A 24780-nucleotide genomic window follows, 5' to 3' on the forward strand; every position below is an offset into this window, starting at 1 on the left:
AAACATATGTAAATACTTACTCAATAAATAGGTGCGTAGCACGGGGACATCTTGTGAAAAGCATCTAGTGAGTGTGGACAGGGGGAGGGCTAACAGTAACTCGGGCTATTTGGACAACCAGCAATAGAAATTCTTTAAGTCTAGCTAGCGACAGAACATTTCTTTCGCCTGAATTAAATAGAGCCTGAAATTGGTCCTGAGAGAAGGTCTGTTGGTGCCTCACTCACATTTCAGAAAATAAATATAAAAATATACAAACAATGGCGAGCCATGTAATCACCTGATTTTAGATTGTAAACAAACTTTTATCTTAATGAGTCATATCTTAGAAATGTTTCATTGTTGATAAAAGCTTCATGGGAGAATGGAAAATCTTTTGAACTTTGTTGAGCATATGCACTTCCCAAGGGTGTTGGAGAAAGCGATGAGCCTATCTCAGAAGAATGATAAGAAATAAGCCATGTTTATAATCAGAATTAAAACATCATGTGATGAGAGTTTGTCATTTAAGAGTATCTCTAGAAAACTCTCTGTGATATAGTAGTTGCTTAGTGATTTCCTACCATAACCAACCTTCCTCTGTCTTGAAGAGAAGAAAGTATAGACAAAAAGTTATGTCCAAACAAGGACCAAAAATCTGAGCATGGAAAACATTAAAAGTAGCTAATACAAGAGCACAGTGAATCCAAAAGTGGTGAAAAAAATTCATGAATAATTTTATTTCTTAAAATTATTTTCAAGCAGAGAAAGGAGAGAGAGAAAAAAATGGGCATGCCAGGGCCTCTACCCACTACAAATGAACACCAGATGCATGTGTCACTTTATGCATTTGGCTTTATGTAGGTACTGGGAGTCAAACCTGAATCCTAAGACTTTGTAGGCAAGTGCCTTAACTGTTATGCCATATCTCCAGACCAGAAGACTATCTTCTTGAAAGAAGTCAAGGAAGGCAGAGACACTGGAATGATATATATAAAACACTAAATATCATAAATGCAATCTCAAATTAGAGTTCTAGTCACAGTGAAAGTATGATTTAACAGAGGTGTGATAAAGATATTTTCAGTAAATGCACACATAAAGAGAAACATAGACAAAAAAACAGAGCAAAGAGAATTTACAGAAAACTTTCATTTTAAAAATACAAGTGATTAAGAAAAATGGAAAATTATCCTAGAAGAGTATATATCAATGCAGAAAGATAAAAGAAAAATAAATGACCACATATATTTCTACCTCTCAATACACAATAACACTATAAAAATAATATCTTAAATATCTCAAATGATGTTTACAATAAGATATATAAGAAGACTTCCGGTTAAGATGGCGGCGTAGGTACCACGCCAAAACAGCCTGGGGGGGGGAGACCAAAAAAAACTCAGCAAAATACACACTTTTACTAAAAAGTGAGGTGTATAGGAAGTTGAGGCGGCAGCGGAGAAGTGGAAGAGTTATAGAGCATCCAGAGCCTGCACAGGCGGGAACAGCGGCTCCGGGGCGGCTCAGCTACCCACCGCAACCGCGGAGCGGCAGAAAACCGCCGGACTCTCGGCTCGAGCCGCAGGACAAGCCAGGTGCGGGATTTTCCCTCACACCGCGCTCTCCGCAACTCGGGAAACGTGAGGGGAGAGCGGCAGCGAGCAACGGAGGGAGGAGCAGACCGCGAGGTAAAAGAACACGTGGAGAAACGATACAACCAGAACAGCCGCGGCTCCCTCCCCTCCCCTGCCGCCTGAACCCAGCTCCAGTGAACACAGCAGCGGCCCGGGACCCGGCCACGCCAACTTGGGCTGACGGCGGGACCCAAGCAGGAGCAGAATTTGGCAGCAACTTCAGCGGCTCCAGCACCGGTACCAGTGGCCCCAGCAGCAGTGGACCCAGGAGCGGCAGCGGTGACAGATCCCGCAGCAGCGGCTTCGGGGTGAGCAGCAGCGGTGGACACGGCAACGGCAGCTTCAGCAGCGGTGGGGGCTCCGGGGGTGGCACCTACAACAGCTGCAGAGGCGGCGGCAGCGACTCAGTTTGCCCCGTAGGAAAAGCAAGTGCCCAGCTCCAGAAATCAGAACAGCAGCCCGACGACCCAGGCAGCAACTTGACTGAGACCACAATCACCCAAGGTAACTGGGATTGCACCAGGGAAGGGTCTCATCTGGTAACAAGCTGACTTGGATACCTCAACAGACCAGAAATCTAAACCTCTTTGTTGATAGAGGATCTGGTCATTATAATAACTACTCTTGCATACATACTCGGGGCTGTTTTTGATGGAATGGGTACAGTGTTTAGCTAAATTTTAGAATCTACCAGTATATTATTCCACTCAGCCCGCTTGAATACTCCTATAGCAGGGAAACTCAACCCCTAAGAACATCTTTGTAGATACTCTGAGAGTTTTAAGAGCCACACCTAATACCTTAAGGTCCTACCCTGAAAATATATTACACCAAATCAATTGATACAGCTAAGAATACACAGCTAGCTAGAAAATCCAAGCATTAACTTAATCCAAGATGCAAAAATATATACATTATAACACAAGAAACACTAAAAAGCAAGACGATATAAATCCACCTAAAAGTATTAATGCATCAGAAATGTCCTCCAGTGAGAAAGAGTTAGAGGAAATGCCTGAGAAAGAGTTCAAAAGAATAATTATAAATATGTTCAAAGAGGTCAAAGAACACATGAAAACAATCAAAGAAGAAATCAAAGAGGAAATCAAAGAGGAAATCAAAGGAATCAAAGAAGAGGCAGGACACCAATTTAATGAAATAAAGAAGGCAATACAAGACATAAATAGAGAAATAGAAATAATAAAGAAAAACCAGTCAGAATTACTAGCAATGAAGAACACAGTTAATGAAATAAAAAACTCTGTAGAAAATCTCACCAGTAGGATGGATGAGGGAGAGGACAGAATATCTAAGCTAGAAGATCAGGTGGCAGACCTAATGCAGTCCAACAAAGAGAAAGACAAACTTATAGAAAAGTATGAGTGGGAATTTCAAGATATTCGGGACACTATGAAAAGATCCAATATAAGAATTCAGGGCATAGTAGAAGGAGAAGAATTCCACTCCAGAGGCATAGTAGGCATCTTCAACAAAATCATAGAGGAAAATTTTCCCCAAATTGGGAAAGAGGTGCCAATACAGATACAGGAAGCCTTTAGAACCCCAGCCAGACAAAACCCAGAAAGAAACTCTCCTCGCCACATTATACTCAAACTTCCAAACACACAAACCAAAGAAAAAATATTGAAAGCAGTTAGAGAGAAAAATCAAGTTACCTACAAAAGCAAGCCCATCAGGATTACAGCAGATTATTCAACACAAACTTTTAAAGCCAGAAGGGCCTGGAGTGATATATTCCAAGTTCTGAAAGATAACAACTGTCAACCAAGGTTACTTTATCCTGCAAAGTTATCCATCCAAATAGATGGAGAAATAAAGACATTCCATGACAAAAGCAGGTTAAAGGAATATCTGAAGACAAAACCAGCTCTACAGAAAATACTTGATAGAATCCTCCATGCTGAACAAAAGGAAAAGCACACATATAAGGAACCTAGAAAAAACCAGCCATTCTCAAATACCAGTTAACAGAAGAGAGCACAGGTAGAACAAGTAACACACACACACACACACACACAAATGGCAAACATAAATACACACCTTTCAATAATATCTCTTAATATCAACGGTCTCAATGCCCCAACGAAAAGACATAGATTTGCAGACTGGGTTAAAAAGCAGGATCCTACAATTTGTTGTCTTCAAGAAACTCACCTTTCTACAAAGGATAGACATTATCTTAGGGTGAAAGGTTGGAAGACGGTGTTTCAAGCAAATGGGCCTAGAAAAAAAGCAGGGGTTGCTATCCTAATATCAGACAGGGTGGACTTTAGTCCGAAGTTAGTCAAAAAAGATAAGGAAGGTCACTTTATATTGATTAAGGGCACACTCCAACAGGAGGACATTACAATCCTAAACATATATGCACCTAACATGGGGGCTCCCAAATTCGTCAAACAAGCACTATTAGAACTAAGGTCACAGATAACACCAAACACGGTGGTGGTGGGTGACTTTAACACCCCACTCTCATCAATTGACAGGTCATCCAGGGAAAGAATAAACAGAGAGGCATCTGGACTAAATGAGGTCATAGAAGATATGGACCTAACAGATATATACAGGACATTTCATCCAAAGGCTGCAGAATATACATTCTTTTCAGCAGCACATGGAACATTCTCTAAAATAGACCATATATTAGGACACAAAGCAAATCTTAACAAATTCAGGAAAATTGAAATAATTCCTTGCATTCTATCTGACCACAATGGAATTAAAATACAAATCAGTAGCAAGAAAGGCTACAGAGCATACACAAAATCATGGAAGCTAAACAATACACTACTAAATGATGAGTGGGTCAATGAAGAAATCAAAAAGGAAATCAAAAAATTTATAGAGTCAAATGATAATGAGAACACAACATACCAAAATCTCTGGGACACAATGAAGGCAGTTCTAAGAGGTAAATTTATAGCCTTAAATGCCTATATTAAGAAATTAGAAAGGTCGCAAGTAAACGACCTAATGCTTCGCCTTAAAGCCTTGGAAAAAGAAGAACAAGGCAAACCAAAAATTAGTAGACGGGAAGAAATAATAAAGATTAGGGCAGAAATTAATGAAATAGAAACAAAAAGAACAATCCAAAGAATTAATGAAACAAAGAGTTGGTTCTTTGAAAGGATAAACAAGATTGATAAACCCTTAGCAAATCTGACCAAAAGAAAGAGAGAAGAGACACAAATTAATAAAATCAGAGATGAACAAGGTAACATCACAACAGATTCCAGAGAAATTCAAAAAATTATAGGGACATACTATAAAAGCATATACTCCACAAAGTATGAAAATCTGAAAGAAATGGATGATTTCCTTGATCTATATGACCTACCTAAATTAAATCAAAATGAGATTAATCACTTAAATAGACCTATAACAAACATGGAGATCCGAACAGTTATCAATAATCTCCCAACTAAAAAAAGCCCGGGCCCGGATGGATTCACTGCTGAATTTTACCAGACTTTTAAGGAAGAGCTAACACCATTGCTTCTTAAGCTTTTCCAGGAAATAGAAAAAGAAGGAATCCTACCAAACTCCTTCTATGAGGCCAGCATCACCCTGATACCAAAACCAGGCAAAGATAGAACAAAAAAAGAAAATTACAGACCAATCTCCCTCATGAACATAGATGCAAAAATTCTCAACAAAATATTGGCAAACAGAATACAAGAGTATATCAAAAAGATCATTCACCTTGACCAAGTAGGCTTTATCCCAGAGATGCAGGGATGGTTCAACATACGCAAATCTATAAATGTAATACATTACATAAATGGATTGAAGGACAAAAACCACATGATCATCTCATTAGATGCAGAGAAAGCATTTGACAAAATCCAACATCCCTTCATGATAAAAGTCCTACAGAGACTGGGAATAGAAGGAACATATCTCAATATAATAAAGGCTATTTATGACAAGCCTACAGCCAACATATTACTAAATGGGGAAAAACTGGAAGCTTTTCCACTAAAATCAGGAACAAGACAAGGGTGTCCACTGTCTCCACTTCTATTTAATATAGTTTTGGAAGTCTTAGCCATAGCAATAAGGCAAGAGACACACATAAAAGGGATACAAATTGGAAAGGAAGAAATCAAGTTATCACTATTTGCAGATGACATGATTCTATACATAAAGGACCCTAAAGACTCTACTAGCAAGCTGTTAGAGCTAATCAAAACCTACAGCAATGTAGCAGGATACAAAATAAATACACAGAAATCAGTAGCCTTCATATATGCTAACAACAAACACACAGAGGATGAAATCAGAGAATCACTCCCATTCACAATTGCATCAAAAAAAATAAAATACCTTGGAATAAACCTAACTAAGGAAGTAAAGAATCTATACAATGAGAACTTTAAGACACTCAAGCGAGAAATTGCAGAAGACACTAGAAAGTGGAGAAACATCCCTTGTTCCTGGCTTGGAAGAATCAATATCGTGAAAATGGCAATCTTACCTAAAGCAATCTACACATTTAATGCAATCCCTATCAAAATTCCAAAGGCTTTCTTCATGGAAATAGAAAAAACAATCCAAAAATTCATTTGGAATCATAAAAAACCTCGAATATCTAAAATAATACTGAGCAACAAAAAAGAGGCTGGTGGTATCACCATACCTGATTTTAACCTATACTACAGAGCCATAGTAACAAAAACAGCATGGTACTGGCACAAAAACAGACATGTAGATCAGTGGAACAGAATAGAGGACCCAGATGTAAGCCCAAGTAGCTATAGCCACCTGATATTCGATAAAAATGCCAAAAATACTCATTGGAGAAGAGACAGCCTCTTCAGCAAATGGTGTTTTGAAAACTGGATAAATATCTGCAGAAGGATGAAAATAGATTCTTCTCTCTCGCCATGCACAAGAATTAAGTCCAAATGGATTAAAGACCTTAACATCAGACCGGAAACTTTGAAACTGCTAGAGGAAAAAGTAGGGGAAACCCTCCAACATATTGGTCTTGGCAAAGACTTTCTAAATACAACCCCAATTGCTCAGGCAATAAAACCACAGATTAACCACTGGGACCTAATGAAATTACAAAGATTTTGCACCGCAAAGGACACAGTGAAAAAAGCAAAGAGGCAACCTACAGAATGGGAAAAAATCTTCGCCAGCTATATATCTGATAAAGGATTAATATCTAGGATATACAAAGAACTCAAAAAGTTAACTAATAAGGAATCAAACAGGCCAATCAAAAAATGGGCTAAGGAGCTAAATAGAGAGTTCTCAAAGGAAGAAATACGAATGGCATATAAGCACCTAAAAAAATGTTCTACGTCACTAGTCATCAGGGAAATGCAGATTAAAACTACATTGAGATTCCATCTCACTCCTGTCAGATTGGCCACCATCATGAAAACAAATGATCATAAATGTTGGCGGGGATGTGGAAAAAAAGGAACCCTTCTGCACTGCTGGTGGGAATGCAATCTGGTCCAGCCATTGTGGAAATCAGTGTGGAGGTTCCTAAAGCAGCTAGAGATTGATCTACCATATGACCCAGCTATAGCACTCCTAGGCATATATCCAAAGGACTCATCTCATTTCCTTAGAAGTACATGCTCAACCATGTTTATTGCTGCTCAATTTATAATAGCTGGGAAATGGAACCAGCCTAGATGTCCCTCAACAGATGAGTGGATAATGAAGATGTGGTACATTTATACAATGGAGTTCTACTCAGCGGTAAAGAAAAATGAAGTTATGAAATTTGCAGAAAAATGGATGGACCTGGAAAGTATTATACTAAGTCAGGTAACCCAGGCCCAGAAAGCCAAGCGCCACATGTTCTCCCTCATATGGGGATCCTAGCTACAGATGACTGGGCTTCTGTGTGAGAATGAAAATACTTAGTAGCAGAGGCCAGTAAGTTGAAAAGGAGACATAAAGGGTGGAGAAAGGAAGGGAGGAGGATACTTAATAGGTTGATATTGTATATATGTAATTACAATGATTGTAATGGGGAGGTAATATGATTGAGAATGGAATTTCAAACAGGAAAGTGTGGGGGTGGGGAGGGAGGGAATTACCATGGGATATATTTTATAATCATGGAAAATGTTAATAAAAATTAAAAAAAAAAAAAAGATATATAAGAAAAATAACAGTATATGAGAAATTATAAGTGGAGTAAAATATGCTAATAAATTTCTCTTGTCTAGTATGTGATTAAAGTGGTAATTTCAATTTACTTGCATAAATCATACAAAAATATTATGCACTCTCAGCAACCCACTAACAAGAGTAAAGACATGTTTCATAAGACAATATCTAAATGAAGAGAACTTGTTATAAAAATAATTTGATTACTAAAAATACTAGACAAAAGTGCTAGATACCACATAGGCATAAAAAACTGGGAAAATATATTAAAATGATATACTCAAACCTTTGTACTTTATGAATTAATTCCAATATAAGAAGTTATATCTTGGGCTGGAGAGATGGCTTAGCGGTTAAGCGCTTGTCTGTGAAGCCTAAGGACCCCGGTTCAAGGCTCGGTTCCCCAGGTCCCACGTTAGCCAGATGCACAAGGGGGCACACGCGTCTGGAGTTCGTTTGCAGAGGCTGGAAGCCCTGGCGCGCGCATTCTCTCTCTCTTCCTCTATCTGTCTTTCTCTCTGTGTCTGTCACTCTCAAATAAATAAATAAATAAATAAGAAGTTATATCTTATTAAAAGAAAAAGTATCAAAAAGTTATATTTTATATGAGAAAACTATTCAATGATGGGAAAAAAATCATCAATAGCAATTGTATGGACAATATATACAATACCAAAACTAACAAATATCAGATAAAAGGAGATCTTAAATCAAGAAGCATAACCAGAAAGAAGCACAGTCTCTTGGCGATGAGTGTTAAATCCAGAAAGACAATTTTATACCATGCATATGCCTAATAATTTATCCTCAACTATTATCAAACAATTTTTGTTCATACAAAATTTAATTACAGCATAGGTAGTAATGAGTGTCCAATTATTATGGAAGGCATTAGCTCATCTCCTTTGGAAGTGATAAAGACAGGGACAAACTGTCAAAACATATGACATAAAATATGTAGAAAGCTTTTAAATTTGAGCTAATTGATAGCTACATGATATTGAAATAAAATGCACTGGGCAATTATTCTTTCCAATTTTGAGTATGTACCACTATTTAATAAAAATCAATCATATCTTCTCAGAACACACTAGAATTTAAGGTAGACATTTATAGCAAAAGGCAACTGAAATCTCCTTACATCTAAAAATTAAGCAGCATAAACAAAATTAGGGAAATATTTTGATACTTTTATAAAGCTATAAAGTATAAAGTAATATGGTATTGAAACCAAGAAGAAAAATTAGAACAAAAACCTGGGTAATACATGCACATGAAAAGGAACACTTTATTTACAACAAAGGTGACTTCAGAGTAAGAGAGAAATGCTGTCTGTCAATATGAGTTAGTTGAATAACAATAGAAAACTATCCTTAATTCAAATAAGGTGTGAAAATTAAGTATATGTGGATTATAGATACAAATGTAAAAGGAAAAACAATCATGATTTTATATGATAATATGAGTAAACACCTTCCAACATTGAAATAGAAACTGTTTTTGAAATGATAAGAAATGAACAATAAATGTGAATAAATAATTGATTAGCTGGATTACCTCAAAAGTAAGCACTTTGTATTCAAGACACATTAAACTCAAGGCAAAATATAAAAAATATTTCTGATATGTAGCTGGCAAAATACTTTATGGACAGAGGACCACCTAAACAGTAGAAATCCAATAGAAAGAGTCAGAATCCCTGAACTGGCACATCACAACTAAGATATCCAATAATTCAGACATTTAAAAACATTCTTATCTTAGCCAGGCGTTGGTGGCACACATCTTTAATCCCAGAATTCAGGAGCCAGAGGTAGGAAGATCGCCATGAGTTTGAGGCCACCCTGAGTGATTTCCAGGTCAGCCTGAGCTAGAGTGAGACCCTACCTCAAAAAAATAAAAACATGAAATGCTTATCTCACCAATTACCAAATATGCAAATTAAAACCAGTATGAAATAACACAACACTCAGAAAATATGTGGAGGCATAGAGCAATGAAAAATTACACAGATTTGGACTTTTTTGTTTTGTTTTGGCAGCATACTTTTTTACAATCACTAGGGTATATGCTAGCACTATGTACTAAGACTTATTTTACACACATACTCTGACATAGAAATTCTACCCTGCATTTTGATTCCAATACAAATATATGTATAACATTTATGGCCATGTTATTTGAAATAAACTCACAATGACAACAGCACAAATATATATCAATGTATAAAGATATTAAGTATATCACACGCATACTTTGGAATTTTATATTGAATTGGAAAGTAATAAACTCAACACAACAAAGAGAGATCTGATGTATGACTAAATGTATAAATGTCAGGTAAAACTAAACAAATAATCTTAAGAAGCAGAATGTTGGTTATCTTTGGGTTGAGAGGTGATTAAGAAAAGCGCAGACATTTTTATTTGTGAAAACTCATTCTGCTCTATGTTTGTGATGTGTATATTTTTGTGTGTAATTTAAGTTTTGTATTTATGGGAAGAAATAGATCAACATTTAAGGAGTTTCATAAAACACCTCTCATGTTTTTCTAAGTTATTCTTTCTCATTATTTTCTCAAATACAATGAAAGATTTGGGGATTTGAGGAACATCTTAAATCCACCCTTTTCTGGATTCATCCCTTTCATCTTGGTTTTGCTCCGCATGAAAAACCAATGTCTATTTTTCTATGAAAGCTGGACAGCCATAGCCCTCTCTTTCTCCTCAGAAACCTATCCTACCACTGCAGAAAAAAGCTGATATATGAGGGGCTGAAGGAGATCTAGACATCAACATTTCCCTTCTGCAAAGGTAGCTGAGGAGGGCTTCACAGGCCAGGGGTCCCCTTTCCTGGAGGGTGTCTTCACACATCACTATGTGCAAGGGAAGCCTAAGGCGAGTCCCTAGAAGAGGAAGCAGGGCTGATACCGAGCAACACTGCTCTGGGACTAAGAGGCACTTGGATCATGACCTTGCTTCTTTCTGCCATCTCAGTGTCCAGGGCAGGAAGGCCAAGAATTGTAGCATCTCATGCTCACATGTGAAATCCTCAAAAGGTAAAGAGTGATTATTTATTTATTTGAGAGCGACAGACAGACAGAGAAAGAAGCAGAGAAAGAGAGAGAGAGAGAGAGAGAGAGAGAGAGAGAGAGAGAGAGAATGGGCACGCCAGGGCCTCCAGCCACTGCAAACGAACTCCAGATGTGTGGGCCCCCTTGTGCATCTGGCTAATGTGGGTCCTGGGGAATCGAACCTTGAACCAGGATCCTTAGGCTTCACAGGCAAGCACTTAACTGGTAAGCCATCTCTCCAGCCTAAAGAGTGATTATTGAGAAAGCTGTGTGAGGAAGAGACATCCCCACTAGACATCTCCAAGAACTTCAGAGAAACATTTCCAGGGATCATCTAGCCATTGTTCTTGGTGTAGATGCCATCTGTACCTGGGCCACTACTCCAGAAGGACTGGAGACATGGATGTGAAAAACTGGAACGTGTACCCAAGATTCATGTTTCTCAGGACTGGAATAAAATGAGCCAATGATTAACCTTAAAGTATTGCAGGTGCTAATGCATACCCTTCTTGACCCATCAGCATTGATTGACCTAAATTACTTCACTGAACCAACATATGGTGCAAACAATTCCCACACTTGAAGGTCTTGGCTCTCTAGAAGGGTTATTGTGTATATCTCGTGGAATGTCATCTCAGTGCAGAATGGTACCAATTTCACTGTATTCTTCCTCCTCTGCCTAATTGACAAAAATAAACTCTAGGAGGGCATGTCCCCTGCCCAATCTTGCCGCTGTCCAATGTTGACTAAGATTCACAACCACACTGGAGCAATCAGAAGCTTATCTGTAAGTGATTTTTTAATATTTTATTTATTTATTCATTTATTTGCAAGCAGAGAGAGACAGATGTACAGTGATACAGATAGGGCTGGAGAGATGGCTTAGCAGCTAAGAGAAAGAGAGAGACAGAATGGGGACACCAGGGCCTCTAGCCATTGTAAACAAACTCCAGATACATGCGTCCCCTTGTACAGCTGGCTTACGTGGGTACTGGGGAATTGAACCTGGGTCCTTTGGTTTTGCAGGCAAACTCCTTAACCCCTGAGCCATCTCTCCTCTAAGTAATTTAGGGTTGAGTTAGGTATCATATATCCATTTGAAAAGTACTAATATTTAATGACAAATATTTAAATGCTGGAAGTGTGAATGAGCCACTTTTGTTTCTTTTTATTTTTTATTTATTGATACTTCCTACCTTTGGGTTTCAAGAGGTATTTCTTTCTGTATAAGAAATTTGCTCTGTAATGCAAAGAGGCTGGACTATTGGATGCTTTACCTGTCTTTGTGTGGTCGGCAGGCTGCAGTGGAGCATCCCCAACTCCGGTGTGATGTGATGCAAGTTTCATATGAAACTTTTTTGCTACAAGAGACTATTGTCAGATAAGCATCAACCCACTAAAAATATTGGGGAGGTCTCCTACCTTATCATAAAGGCTGCATATGAAGATTCAAAATAGCTCCCTTTACATCTATATTTTTTGTTCAGATATATTGTCTTTCCTCCCCTCTCTCAAAGATCTCTTCTATTGTCCATGGAAAAAGTCATGACTAGGAGCTGGCGAGATGGCTTGCAGTTAAGGCGCTTGCCTGCCAAACCTAAGGACCCAAGGTTTGATTTCCCAGTACCCATGTAAGCCAGATGCACAAGGTGGTCCAGGCATCTGGAATTCATTTGTAGTGGCTAGAGGCCCTGATGCACCCATTCTCTCTATCTACCTTTCTTTATTTCTTTCTTCTCTCTCTCTCTCTCTTTCTCTCTCCCTTCAATCAATAAATAAATAAAATATAGAAAAAGTTACGACTAGCTGCCCTCTTTGCAGTACAGGTCCTGACAGGGCCAAAGACAGCAAAGGCAGTTCTTGTCCTAATTGCCTTTCAAGATGTGGCCAATTATATATAACTAATTATATATACTTTTTTAAATTTGCTGGACTTATCTTGTAATCTGTAAACATTTTCACTAGACAGCATTTGTGCTATATAGATGGGGAGACAGGACAACACTGACTCATTTTCTAGTATTATATGTGATTTCCTTCCAGTAATTCTCATTTACCAAAAGAAAAAGACAGTGTTCTGTGCCACCTTCCCACTACAGAATAGAAAGGCGATCTGTGGCCATTCCAGACAGCAGCAGAAGCAGCACACACATTCTGTGCAGACTTGCCGTCCAAACCCGTGCTTATGTGATGGAGATCAATCTCCTCAAGAGCCATTACAAATTTACTGGGGAATCAATATAGTCAAATTTACATTGACCCCAGTAGAATAGTTGGCAGTGGAGTAAGTATCTTTAGGCTCTTATCTGGGGCGATTCAAATAGATCCAGACAAGTTACTCAAATGATCGTTTTCTGGGAATACATGCTTGGCCAAAAGAATATAGTCTGGTCCTGAGCTACGTGACCTACATTAAGTGCTTTGAGTCTTTACATTTTGTGGTTTTTATCCAGGCAGAAAAGATGTAGAGCACGTCATAAATAACTACCTTAATAAAAGAAGATAATGTTTATTGGTCGTTTAGTATCTGTGTAAATCACGTATATCACAATATGAGGAAAGGCATAATTATTACCTCATTACTGGCGGATTGCCTGCAGCTCAGGAGGTAGTTCATCCCATGGTTTTATGTCGCACAACTGGAGCTGGTCCACAGGTGGTCTCATCCTTATGTTCAGACTTTAAATAAACTGGGAGCCACACCCTTGCCATTCCTCCCAGCATCTAAGGAAGGGCTGACAGAGAATCCCAGGAGCTGAATGTTATCAGAATAGAGGGTCCTGGCATAAAGAAACACCAACTACACACACAGGGCCACCATCAGGAGGAGCAGGTAGAAAAGCCTGGTTAGAAGTTATGGACAATATGAAGGCTGGAAAGATGACTTAGCAGTTAAGGCATTTGCCAGCAAAGCCAAAGGACCCTGGTTCGACTCCCCCAGGACACATGTAAGCCAGATGCACAAGGGGGCACATGCGTCTGGAGTTCATTTGCAATGGCTGGAGGCCCTGGTGTGCCCATTCTCTTTCTCCCTTCCTCTGCCTCTTCCTCTCTCAAATAAGTAAATTAATTAAATAAAACTTTAAAAATATTTAAAAAAAAATATGGACAACATGAGTGTGTGAGTCCCGCTATGATTATAAGCTTCAGAAAGACCATGGAGCTCATCCTCTGTGCAGGGCGGCCCTCAGGAACCATGGCTTTCCCAGGTCAGAGGGGGAGCTGAACATCGTCACCTATCAGTCCATCTTCTGTACAGGAAGCAGGTGCCTCAGCATGTAGGTGTCATTGTGTTTCTGTGCCAGTGACACCCTTCTAAGCCTCTTTACTAAGGAAAAGGGCATCTCTACTTCTCCTAGATTCACTGCCAAGTTACCCAGTGGAGTGGCGGGACTGGCATTTGAACTGAATGTCAGTTTGGACTATAAATTTCAGAATTATCTACTGCTCAGCTCCCAGCATGAGAGCATCACAGATGATTTAGCATCTAGCCTAAGGTTTGTAGTCCGGAAAGGGCTATATACAGGTAAGTTTTGAGGAATTCTTGGACAGTGGAGATTGTTCTCTCCACCCCCAAAGCTTCCTGCCTGGAGGGCTGTGTGTCTGTCCTGTATCATTTGGCCATTTCCTTCCCAGAACTCAATGCTTTGTGGTTGCTTTGTAGTCTCTCCTGTCCTTCTCGTTGTCTGAACAGGTCACACATCAGAGAGGTACTAGCCTCTCTTTTTCTTTTTTTAAATTTTCAAGGCAAGGTCTCACTCTAGCCCAGGCTGACCTGGAGTTCACTATGTAGTCTTTGGGTGGCCTTGAACTCACGGTGATCCTCCTACTTCTGCCTTCCAAGTGCTGTGATTAAAGGTGTGCACCACACACCCAGATTCCTCGCCTTATCTTATAGATTCTCCAGTGTGATTTCTCTCCATCAAAATAACCCAATGGGGCTGGAGGAATGGCTTAGTGGTTAAAGAATTTGCTTACAAAGCCAAAGGACCCAGGTTCAATTCCCCAGAACCCATGTAAAGCCAGATGCACAAGGTAGCACATGTGCCTGGAGTTCATTGGCAGCGGATGGAGGCCCTGGTGCACCCATTCCCTTTCTCTCCCTCTCTCTACCTCTTTCTCTCTGTCAAATAAATAAATAAAAATTAAAAATCAAAGACCATAACCCAGTGATTAGTACCACTAGACCCCTCAGCCACTTCGCACTCAAAAGCAATGGTGATATGCTGATCTATTTCTCTTTCCCACTGTGTCTCCTCGTTCCTTCTTCTCATATTCCACCACATTCTAAAAGCCTACCAGAGTTGGGGATGCTCCACTGCAGCCTGCCGACCACACAAAGACAGGTAAAGCATCCAATAGTCCAGCCTCTTCCTCCAAGATGGCAACCAGCTGTGGCTGGCCCACCCGACACTGACATCCAAACTGGCTTTTTATAACTTTTCAAAAGCCTACACAGGTAACATTCCAGGGCCCCCATGAGTACCCACCACCCAGCCTTAGCACAACAGCATCAGTTTAAATCCACTTCAAGGAACCAATCATGTCAGCAGTGGGGGATTCTTAGGCTCTGAGACCTGCATGTGGATTATTAAGGATATTTTATTATAGGCTAAGAGCAGTGTATCTTAGGAGGGGAAGTGGGAAGCAAGCTGCTGATCACTGTTACAGCAGTGAGCCAGAGGGGATCCATCCTTGGCAGGAGTCAGCGAGTGGTGAGTTAGTGTTAGGAGGAGAACCAGGTACAAGCAAGAGAGTTCAGCTCAGAGAAGCTAGCTCAAGAGGAGGGAAGACAGGAGAAATTGGGGGATGAAACTGGTAGCCAGCCACTGGTATACAATGCCCAACCTGGGCTGGGCACCACAGGCTGTTGCAGAGCACGCTGTGGGTAGACTGGTTGTGGTTCAAACTGCAGCCAGATAGGGCCTGGGGAACCCAATGCTGAAGGTGGCTTGTTAAAGACATCAGTTGGAAGGGGGACCAGCTGCACACCTAGAGAGAAGTGGGGAAGGGAAAGAGAGAGGGAGGAGGAGATAGAATGAGAAAGTGTGTATATGAACGGAATACAGAGAGACCAAGAAATAGACAAACATACATCACTGTGTAAGACGAAGAGAAAGCAGAGGAAATAGTGCCAGGGATTTTTTCGCCCATGCCCTTGGGGCTCAGCTGAAGGGCCAGTGGGAAGAAACTTGTGGGGGTGTGGGACAGTGCTCAAGGGAGGAGACAGGTTGTCTGGATTCCTTATAGAGGGCAGGGGCCCTTTCAAGAAAGACTTCAGTTTTGTCCACATGGAAGCAAGGAAGGGGCTCTAAAATGGACACTAACCACTCATGATCTGGTTTAGCCCCACCCAGCATCTTGGAACACCTTCTCCTATTTCTCACCATTAGAGATCTGTATCTGTGTCTTTGACATTTACCCTGAACTTTTGCTATTTCTTTTATTTTTTTTTTAATTTTTATTTATTTATTTATTTGAGAGCGACAGACTCAGAGAGAAAGACAGATAGAGGGAGAGAGAGAGAATGGGCGCGCCAGGGCTTCCAGCCGCTGCAAACGAACTCCAGACGCGTGCGCCCCCTTGTGCATCTGGCTAACGTGGGACCTGGGGAACCGAGCCTCGAACCGGGGTCCTTAGGCTTCACAGGCAAGCGCTTAACCGCTAAGCCATCTCTCCAGCCCTTGCTATTTCTTATACTTGCTGGCCCATCCCAAAATCTTTTCTCTGACTTTTGCAAGCATATTCATTAATTTATTTACTTATTAATCTGAAAGAGAGAGAGAATAGGCATGCCAAGGTCTCTTGCTGCTGCAAATTAACTCCAGACACATGAACTGTTTTGTGCATCTGGCTTTATGTGGGTACTCAGGAATTGAACACCTGGTGTCTGTAAGATTCCCGGGGGAGGGGGAATCTTCCGTGGTGGGAGACCCGCGCCCAAGAACCAAGACCGAGCCACTGGATGCAAAGGCAAGAGGCAGCTTTATTGTTCTCGCAGGCGCCTGAGGGCACGCCAGTCCTTCGAGAGGGGGAAGGGTCTCTTTTTATAGGGTTAGGGAGAGCAGAAGCAGGTTTACAGAAGCAGAAGCATGGTTACAGTCCCAGCACTGGTTACTTATTAATAGACTTGGGGTCGGTGGGGATCCTTTTTTGTTTTCTTCTCGGAAACATCCTGTCAGGGTTATCTATAGTACATTAGGCGGGGTCAATGGTCATGCTATGGTCACAGGGTTGTTTGCCTGTCTGCATCTGGGGGCTGTTTTTGGCTCCTGGTATTTTTCCATGGGTTTTACAGTGTCGGGCTTTGCAAGCAAATGCCTTTAACCGTTGAGCCATCTCTCCAGCCCTTTTCTTTTGATTTTTTAACCCACCAGTGAAACAATAGGAAAGCCATAGGAATTATTTTTCATGGGTTTGTGATGATTAAATCCTGTTTGCCAATTTGATAGGATTTGGAGTCATCATGGAAACAAATGTGAACAGGTTTGTGAGGGTTTTTCTAGATTACATTAATTAATGCAGGCGTTCCAGGCTGCATTTTAAAAAGTGAAAAATTGAGCGCTATCATTCGCCTCTCTCTGCTTCCTGACTGTGGATGCAATATGGCCAGCAGAGCCCTGCTTCTGCCGCCACGTCTTCCCCTACTATGATTGACTGGATGCCTGTAAGACAAAATAAACCTTTCCTCCCTGTGGTGGCTTGGATCACATGTCCCCCATAAACTCATGAGTTCACCCAGCTGGTGGTCATTTGGGAGGTGGAGCATTGATGGAAGAGGTGTGTCACTGGGGGCAGGCCTACAAGTTTCTTAGTCCCAGGCATGCCAGAGTTAGCTCACTCTCTTGCTGCTTTCCTTCCAGATGCCATGAGAAGAAGAGGTGCCCGGTCTCAGCTCTACCACCCTTTCCCTGCCATCATGAAGCTTCCCCTCAAGATGGCCAAAATAAACCCTTTTTTTCCCCATCAGTTGCTTTGGGTCAGCAACGTAAACATAACTCTACTCCTTTAAACTGCTTCCCTTCACCCTCCCCAGGTATTTTGTCCACATCGACAGGAAACGAACAAATACACTGTGATTCTTTGAATCTGGTATGACCCTAACAGCTTATGAGCTAAAGGCTCAGACCCCAGCCCACAACACTGTTTGAAGGTGGTGGAATCTATAAGAGATGAGGCTTAGTTTGGAGAAAATTAGCATACTAAGGATATACCCTTGAAGGGGATGTGAGCACCCTTCCTGTCCCACCCCCCCATCCCCCCGTTTTTCCTGCCACCATGAAGTTTGCTTTCCTCTACCCCATCTTTCACATCATGTTCCGCTTCACCACCAGCTTGAAAGCAACAAGGAAATGTGACCATGGATGGAAACCTCTGAAAACAGCAAGAGCAAAACAAACTCTTCTTCCTCTTAACTTGTTTGCCTCAGGTATGTTCTTGAAGAAACCGAAAGCTGACTAATTGCATGTGGGCACAAAGTCTGGGGAGACGGTGTTTCCTAGAGTGAGGGCCCTCCAGAGTCAACAGACTTTTCCGTGATCAGGAGAATGGGATTTGCAGCGGCAATGAGGATTGTGAGATATTTTGACATCTCTGAGGAATAGGCTGGAGGTAACATGGTATCTTTTATTGCAGCTGAAAATTCAGGATTTATCTGTACACTTGGGACTCCAGAATGCTCTGATTTTGAAAGTTGGGTAAAGTAGGACTTTGCTTGAACCGGCTGATTTTGTAAACTGCCAGTTCTACACCACATTATCAAAGCAGTCCCTCCATTACTCAGAGAGGCCCAGAGATGCTAGGGCAGCTCAGAAAACAGGCCAGCTCAACTCATATTTCAGGAGAAAACTTTTATTGTGGGTGAAGCATGAGTTTCTGTTTAAATTTTGTTTTGTTTTTCCAGAAACCATCCTCTTGAAGGACAAAAACAAAATTGCTTCAATAGAATGGCTAAAGAGTTTCTGGCAGACAAGTCCCTCATTAGAAACTTAACTGATTTTCTGTTCTGTTTTTTAGTTATTGATTGATTGATTGATTGATTGATTGGAAAGTGACAGAAAAAGAGGCACATAGAGAGAGAGAGAGACAGAGAGAGAGAGAGGGAAAGAGAGAATGGGCACTCCAGGGCCTCCAGCCACTGCAAACAAACTCCAGCCACGTGTGCATCTGGCTAATGTGGGTCCTGGGGAATCAAGCCTTGAACCAGGGTCCTTAGGCTTCACAGGCAAGTGCTTAACCACTAAGCCATCTCTCCAGCCCTGTTCTGTTTTTTTTTTAATTTTATGAAATATAATACAATATAATATTTAATTAATTATTTAGTTAATAATTAATATTTGATTAATAAAATATAATATTTTATGAAAATATAAATTCTAGAGTCTCCATGCAAGAAACCTAGAAAGGAAAGCTCTCAGGAAGGAGTGAGGGATGATCTCTTCCTGTCCATCCTCAGGATCTCTGTCTTTCATTCAAGCCACCTGATCAGTGATTCAAATTCCTCACCCTCCTCTCCCTGAGTGCACGGACTTTGCCTCTGGAGCAGGAACTGGGAGCACAGCGCAATAATAGATGAGGTGGCCTAGTACTTTTACAGGATTTCTTAAGTTCTGAAAGTGACCACAGATGGAGAATAGGCCAATTGCTCTGCCCTCTCTCACCCTGCAAAGCTCTGTGACCCTGTCTCAGCTCGTTCATAAAACAAGCTCTTGGCCTTGGATAATCTCATTCCATCTCCTGATAAGGAAACCAATCCCAGTGAAGGGTACACTTCTTGTGTTACTTCTTCTCAGGCTCTGGGACCATGAGCATCTGCAGAGGCCCAGAGACCACTGAACAATTAAGAACCAGATTATTTTTATTTATTTATTATTATCATTTATTGATTTTTGGGGGGAGGGTTTTTCAAGGTAGGGTCTCATTCTAGCTCAGGCTGACCTGGAATTCACTATGTAGTCTCAGGGTGGCCTCAAACTCACCATGATCCTCCTACCTCTGCCTCCCGAGTGCTGCGATTAAAGGCATGCGCCACCACGCCTGGCCTTATTTTTATTTTTTAAATAATGTCAACTATTAAATAATAATTATGCTTACTTATGCATATCTTATGATATTTCAATTCAGGGAAGCTATCTGATCAAGGTGGCCAGAATATCCATCACCTAAAATATTTATCACCTACTTGTGCTAGGAGCATACAAATTCCTCTCTGTTATTTTGAAATGTGAAAACTAATTGCTATGGACGATAGTTACTCAACTGTGCAGTAGAGCTTAGGTGCTGTTCACCCCATACTCTGTATCTGTTGACCAATCTGCTATGCTGCCTTTCCCATTCCCTCATAGCCAAGACAACTTTTCAACAGGAATGCCCACATGCGCCCGACACCTGCCTGCTCTAAGACCGCTTCCATTACAAAGGCACGCCTCTTCTCCTGGACACGGACCTCTGAGCGAATGCTGTCTCCAAGCATGATTTGTGCCTCACTCCAGACCATAGTCCTTGCAGAGCCACTTTAAGAATAAAAGATCATTATTGTGTCCATTTTGCAGATCAATATGCTGAAGAACGAGTAGATTAAATACTTTTCCTCAAACCACCCTGCTCGCAAAGAGTAAGGCTGGGAATGGAGTCCAGATAAATTTTGGAGCTGAGCCACAGTTATTCTCTGCTGACTTCTGCAGTCCAACATTCTCATTCACATGTTATATTCCAGGAAAACAAACAATCTGTCACAACTAACTCCAAACCTGCACAGGTATGCCTTGAAATAGTCAACTTTGATTTATTAGGATCTCTGGGTAAACCTGCTTAAGCTCATTATTTATTATAGCCCTGGCTCTGCAGTAGGACTGGCTGACAACAAGAAAAGTGGATAGAGAAGCATATCGCCGTGCTCTGACTGGTTAACATACCGCCGTCCATGCCGAAATGCTATCACACATTGCCAGTTCTTCCAGACATCCATCCTGGACTTATGGTACACATATTATGAAGCTTGGGAGTATTTTCTATTCTCTGTAATTTCAGAAACTATGGAGGCCCCACTGTGAACTGAGGGCTGAGCAGCAAATGGATGTATACTGTGTGTGGAGTACTTACACTTAGGGAATTACCATGGAGAAAAGCAGAGGGATGAAGCTAGCAAATTGATCCACACCCACTGGGGTCTTATGACCCCATTTTCTTTAATTTCACAACATCTAGAAATGTCCCTTGCCTCTCAGAATGGCTGTTAGCTTTTCCACAAGGCCTCCCCAGGAATACCTTGTTGTAAGGTCTGCCCAGCCGGTGCCTATCTCAGATACACCTCACCTAAGTCTTTTGAAGGCCTTCAGCGCATCTGCTTCCTTGGGTCTACATGGTTCCTTCACGGTCATAGCTGGCCCCTTGCTTCCCATGTCCTTCTTCAATGTCCTCAGACTTGTCCTTTAACTTAATTTTCCTTCCCTACTATGGTTCAACTTCTTATGTTTTTTGCATCAGTTGCTGACAAGTTCCTTATTGGCAGGAATATAATCCTACATTTCTATACTTCAGCTTGTTACTGACTGCACTGATCTCCTTGGATTCTAATTCCCTGCTTGGTCTTTTGCTCCTCCCTTAAGTTTTTGTCTCCTCCTACAACTCATCCCAAGAAATTCTTTTACAGTAGAAAGTTTACACACTCCACATGGCACAGCTAAACAACACAGGTAACCGCAAGCTGCTCTTAATGTCTTCACTAGTTTTACTTTCTGCCTGACAACCAGACCCCCAACCCCACGCTACTGCATTTTCAGGTGAACTTGGACCTTTCAGGTGGCTAAATAATTACCCATTGCTGATAATAGCTGATCTTGCCATTGTCTTCAGCCATGGAGGCACCTAGGTTTGTGGCCATTTGGCCATCTGTAAGCCTCTGCTAAACTTTCTTTGCCCTGCCATTCTATAGGGTGGAAGCAGTCAAATGATTTATCCAGACAGAGAGGTATGGTAGATCTACCCTTTGGCTCTAAGAAAAAGAAATAAGTCTATTATTCCCATCAGACTGCCTTCTAAACACTTATTTATGCCCTTATATTAATGCTACTCTCAGTTTTGGTGAGAGAAGCTTCTCTTTACAGGTGGTGGTGACCCCTGGGGAGACTCAGAACTCACCAAAGTGCTGACCACAAATGATAGTGGAGTGTTTAGCGGTAAGAGAGACACCTGCATTACACCCTCCAAGGCTCAGGGATCATTGAGGAAGAGATGGCAGAGAGAATGTAAAAGACGAAAAGAAGGAACAGAGTGTTTTGCAATATTATATTCCAGGAACAAATTGGCTGGGGCACTCATGACCTCACAGTGGCTGATGCTACTACCTCCACAAGACCTGCTTGCATAATAGGAGGAAAAAGTTATGGTATCAACACAGAACAGAGACTAGTTGGAAGAAGGAATTCAGTGGGCGAGGATGATTTTCATGGTATACTGTCTATTATATGGAAGGTTGTCAAGATAAAGTTAAAAAGAAAATTAAATATCTAGCATAGTTCTTTGGACAAGGTTGGTGGTAAGAACATCTCCACCTCCAGTGTTGATTGGCAACATCTACTTAGAACTACACAGTTCTTTGGTCAGCAGTGATAATAGTCTCCCAGGTTTCCTAATGGCAAGCCCCCATTATCCAGTGGCTGTGGTCAATGTCATCTGCACAGAAAAGGCATTTCGGAATGCTGCCTCAGTACTGTTAGAACAATGAAGGCTGTTTGGGATCTGGGACTTAGAGAAATAAGAATCTGAGGTTGAAAGAACACCATTCTCACCATCACATCAAGGCTTAATATGCCACGCCAACCATGCTACACTGGCATATGGATATGAGCCAAAGGCATTTGAGATTTACCAGATGTAGAAAGAAGACTTCCAGAGTTTCCTTTTTCTGGCTAGAAGCAGAAACTTCTGAGGAATGAAGATTGTTGTAAATCTTCTCTCCTAGGGGAATTTTATGGCCATGAAGAAAATAGACCGTCATTTCTAAGATGAATTTGTGCAAACCAGACCTATCCACTAGTTTCACCCATACACTTACCTCCATAAAGTTTGCTGCCATTCCCTTCTTCTTGTCACTTCTCTACAAATTTATTATTCTTTGTTAAGATGTCACAAGTTCTAACAAGCCCTGTGACAGACACATTGTGGAGTTTTTTTTTTTTTTTCTATGTGTGTTTACTGCACCTCCTAGTAAACTACTTTTCAATTGTTAATCTGATCTTGATAGCAGAATTTTCAGTATCTTGCCCCAAGATAACCATAGAAGATAGAGAAAATATTTTCTTGGTTTTTCTTCTTTCCTGAAGTAGCAGTCACTGAAGCCTAAGCAGTATCCACTACACATTCTCTCAGAAAAGACTCACTTTAGCCGATTTGCTCCTTCTGCTATATATTCGAATCCAAGTTGCTGCCCTTCAGCGGTCCATAGTGCATGTAGGAGGGAGTAGCTGAGATGTAACATGAATTCACTGCACCTTCTGGAAGGATTTAAGAAGAGGGTATATTTGAGTAGGCATTCCTGGGTTTAATGCCTATGCAGTGTGGTATATGATAACCTGATGTAGGCACATTTATGGTATAAGTACGGTTACATTATTTATCTGCCAATAAACCTTATTCAGATATAGGTAATGAAAGTCTATATTCCAAAAGGCTATTGGAATAGGGGGAGAGGATGTGTTACAAGGGAAGGGATTATTGTAACAGAGAGACTGTTCCCCCACCAGACTTGGAGTGTGTCTATATTTAGGCAGAAAGAAAGGCTTTTAAAACAAATCATTTTTATTTATTTATTTATTTATTTATTTATTAGAGACAGAGGGATGGAGGGATAGAGAGAGAGGATGGGCACACCAGGGCCTCTAGCCACTGCAAATGAACTCCAGATGCACGCGTGGGACCTGGAGAATCGAACCTGAGTGTTTAGGCTTCTCAGGCAAGTGCCTTAATGGCTTAGCCATCTCTCCAGCCCAGGCTTTTCTTTTTATTGGTAGGAGTAAACAAGGATATAAAGAAATGGGATACACGGAACGAAGTGGCAAATGGCCTCAATTTTCTTTGGGGGCACCTATGTCAAGGAAGAGATAACAAGAAGGGCTCAATGCTGAGATTAGGTCAAAGTTTAGCAGGTTTCTACCTAAAGTGAAGAAGTTTAAAGTTTTAATAGATGAAAAATAAGTTAGCTACTCATTGATTAGGGCAAAGTATGCTTATAATTTAAATGTTTCCCATGGATTGGCCCCTAGCGTTGCAGTATTGGGAAATAATGGAACCTTTAAGAGGCAGGGCATAGTGGAAAGAAGTCACATCATTGGGGGCTTACCCATGAAAGAGAGTGGAGGACCCCACACCCTTCTTCTCTTGACCCTTGGCTTCCTCTACCATGTGTCCCCTGCCTTGATGCTCTACTTCTCTCCAAAGTGACGCATCCCAGTGACCATGGACTGACCCTCCTCCTGTTCAGCTGATGAGTTTGTGCATTCAGATGCAGAAATTGGAAACACAGATGGGAATCTGAAATCTTTCTGGCCTTGCCACAGTGAGGGAGGTAGAGCACTTGAGAGTTTCATGCAATATGTTCAGGAAGGCGGTAGACACTTCCTCGGACTTGATGGCCAGGAGAGCTATAATTATTTGGCTATTTTCCAAGAGCATAGCCTCAGATATGTTTCAAAATTTCCTATGACTCTCTGTGAGTTTGAGCCTGTCTCTTCACAGTAAAACTAGAACTAAAGGTTGGGAGGGGAATAGCATTGGTATAAAAAAATAACTATGGCACCAGACACATTTTAAGATTCTAATAATAGTAATTGTTATTAATCTGATTAATTTTATTATTATTACTGCATCTTGGCCTATGCTTTCATTAAAGCTGTTTTATTATCTATTTTAAAATTAAATGCAAATAATTGCATTTAT

This window comes from Jaculus jaculus, chromosome 18 (assembly GCF_020740685.1).
Source record: "Jaculus jaculus isolate mJacJac1 chromosome 18, mJacJac1.mat.Y.cur, whole genome shotgun sequence".
Lineage (NCBI taxonomy): Eukaryota > Metazoa > Chordata > Mammalia > Rodentia > Dipodidae > Jaculus > Jaculus jaculus.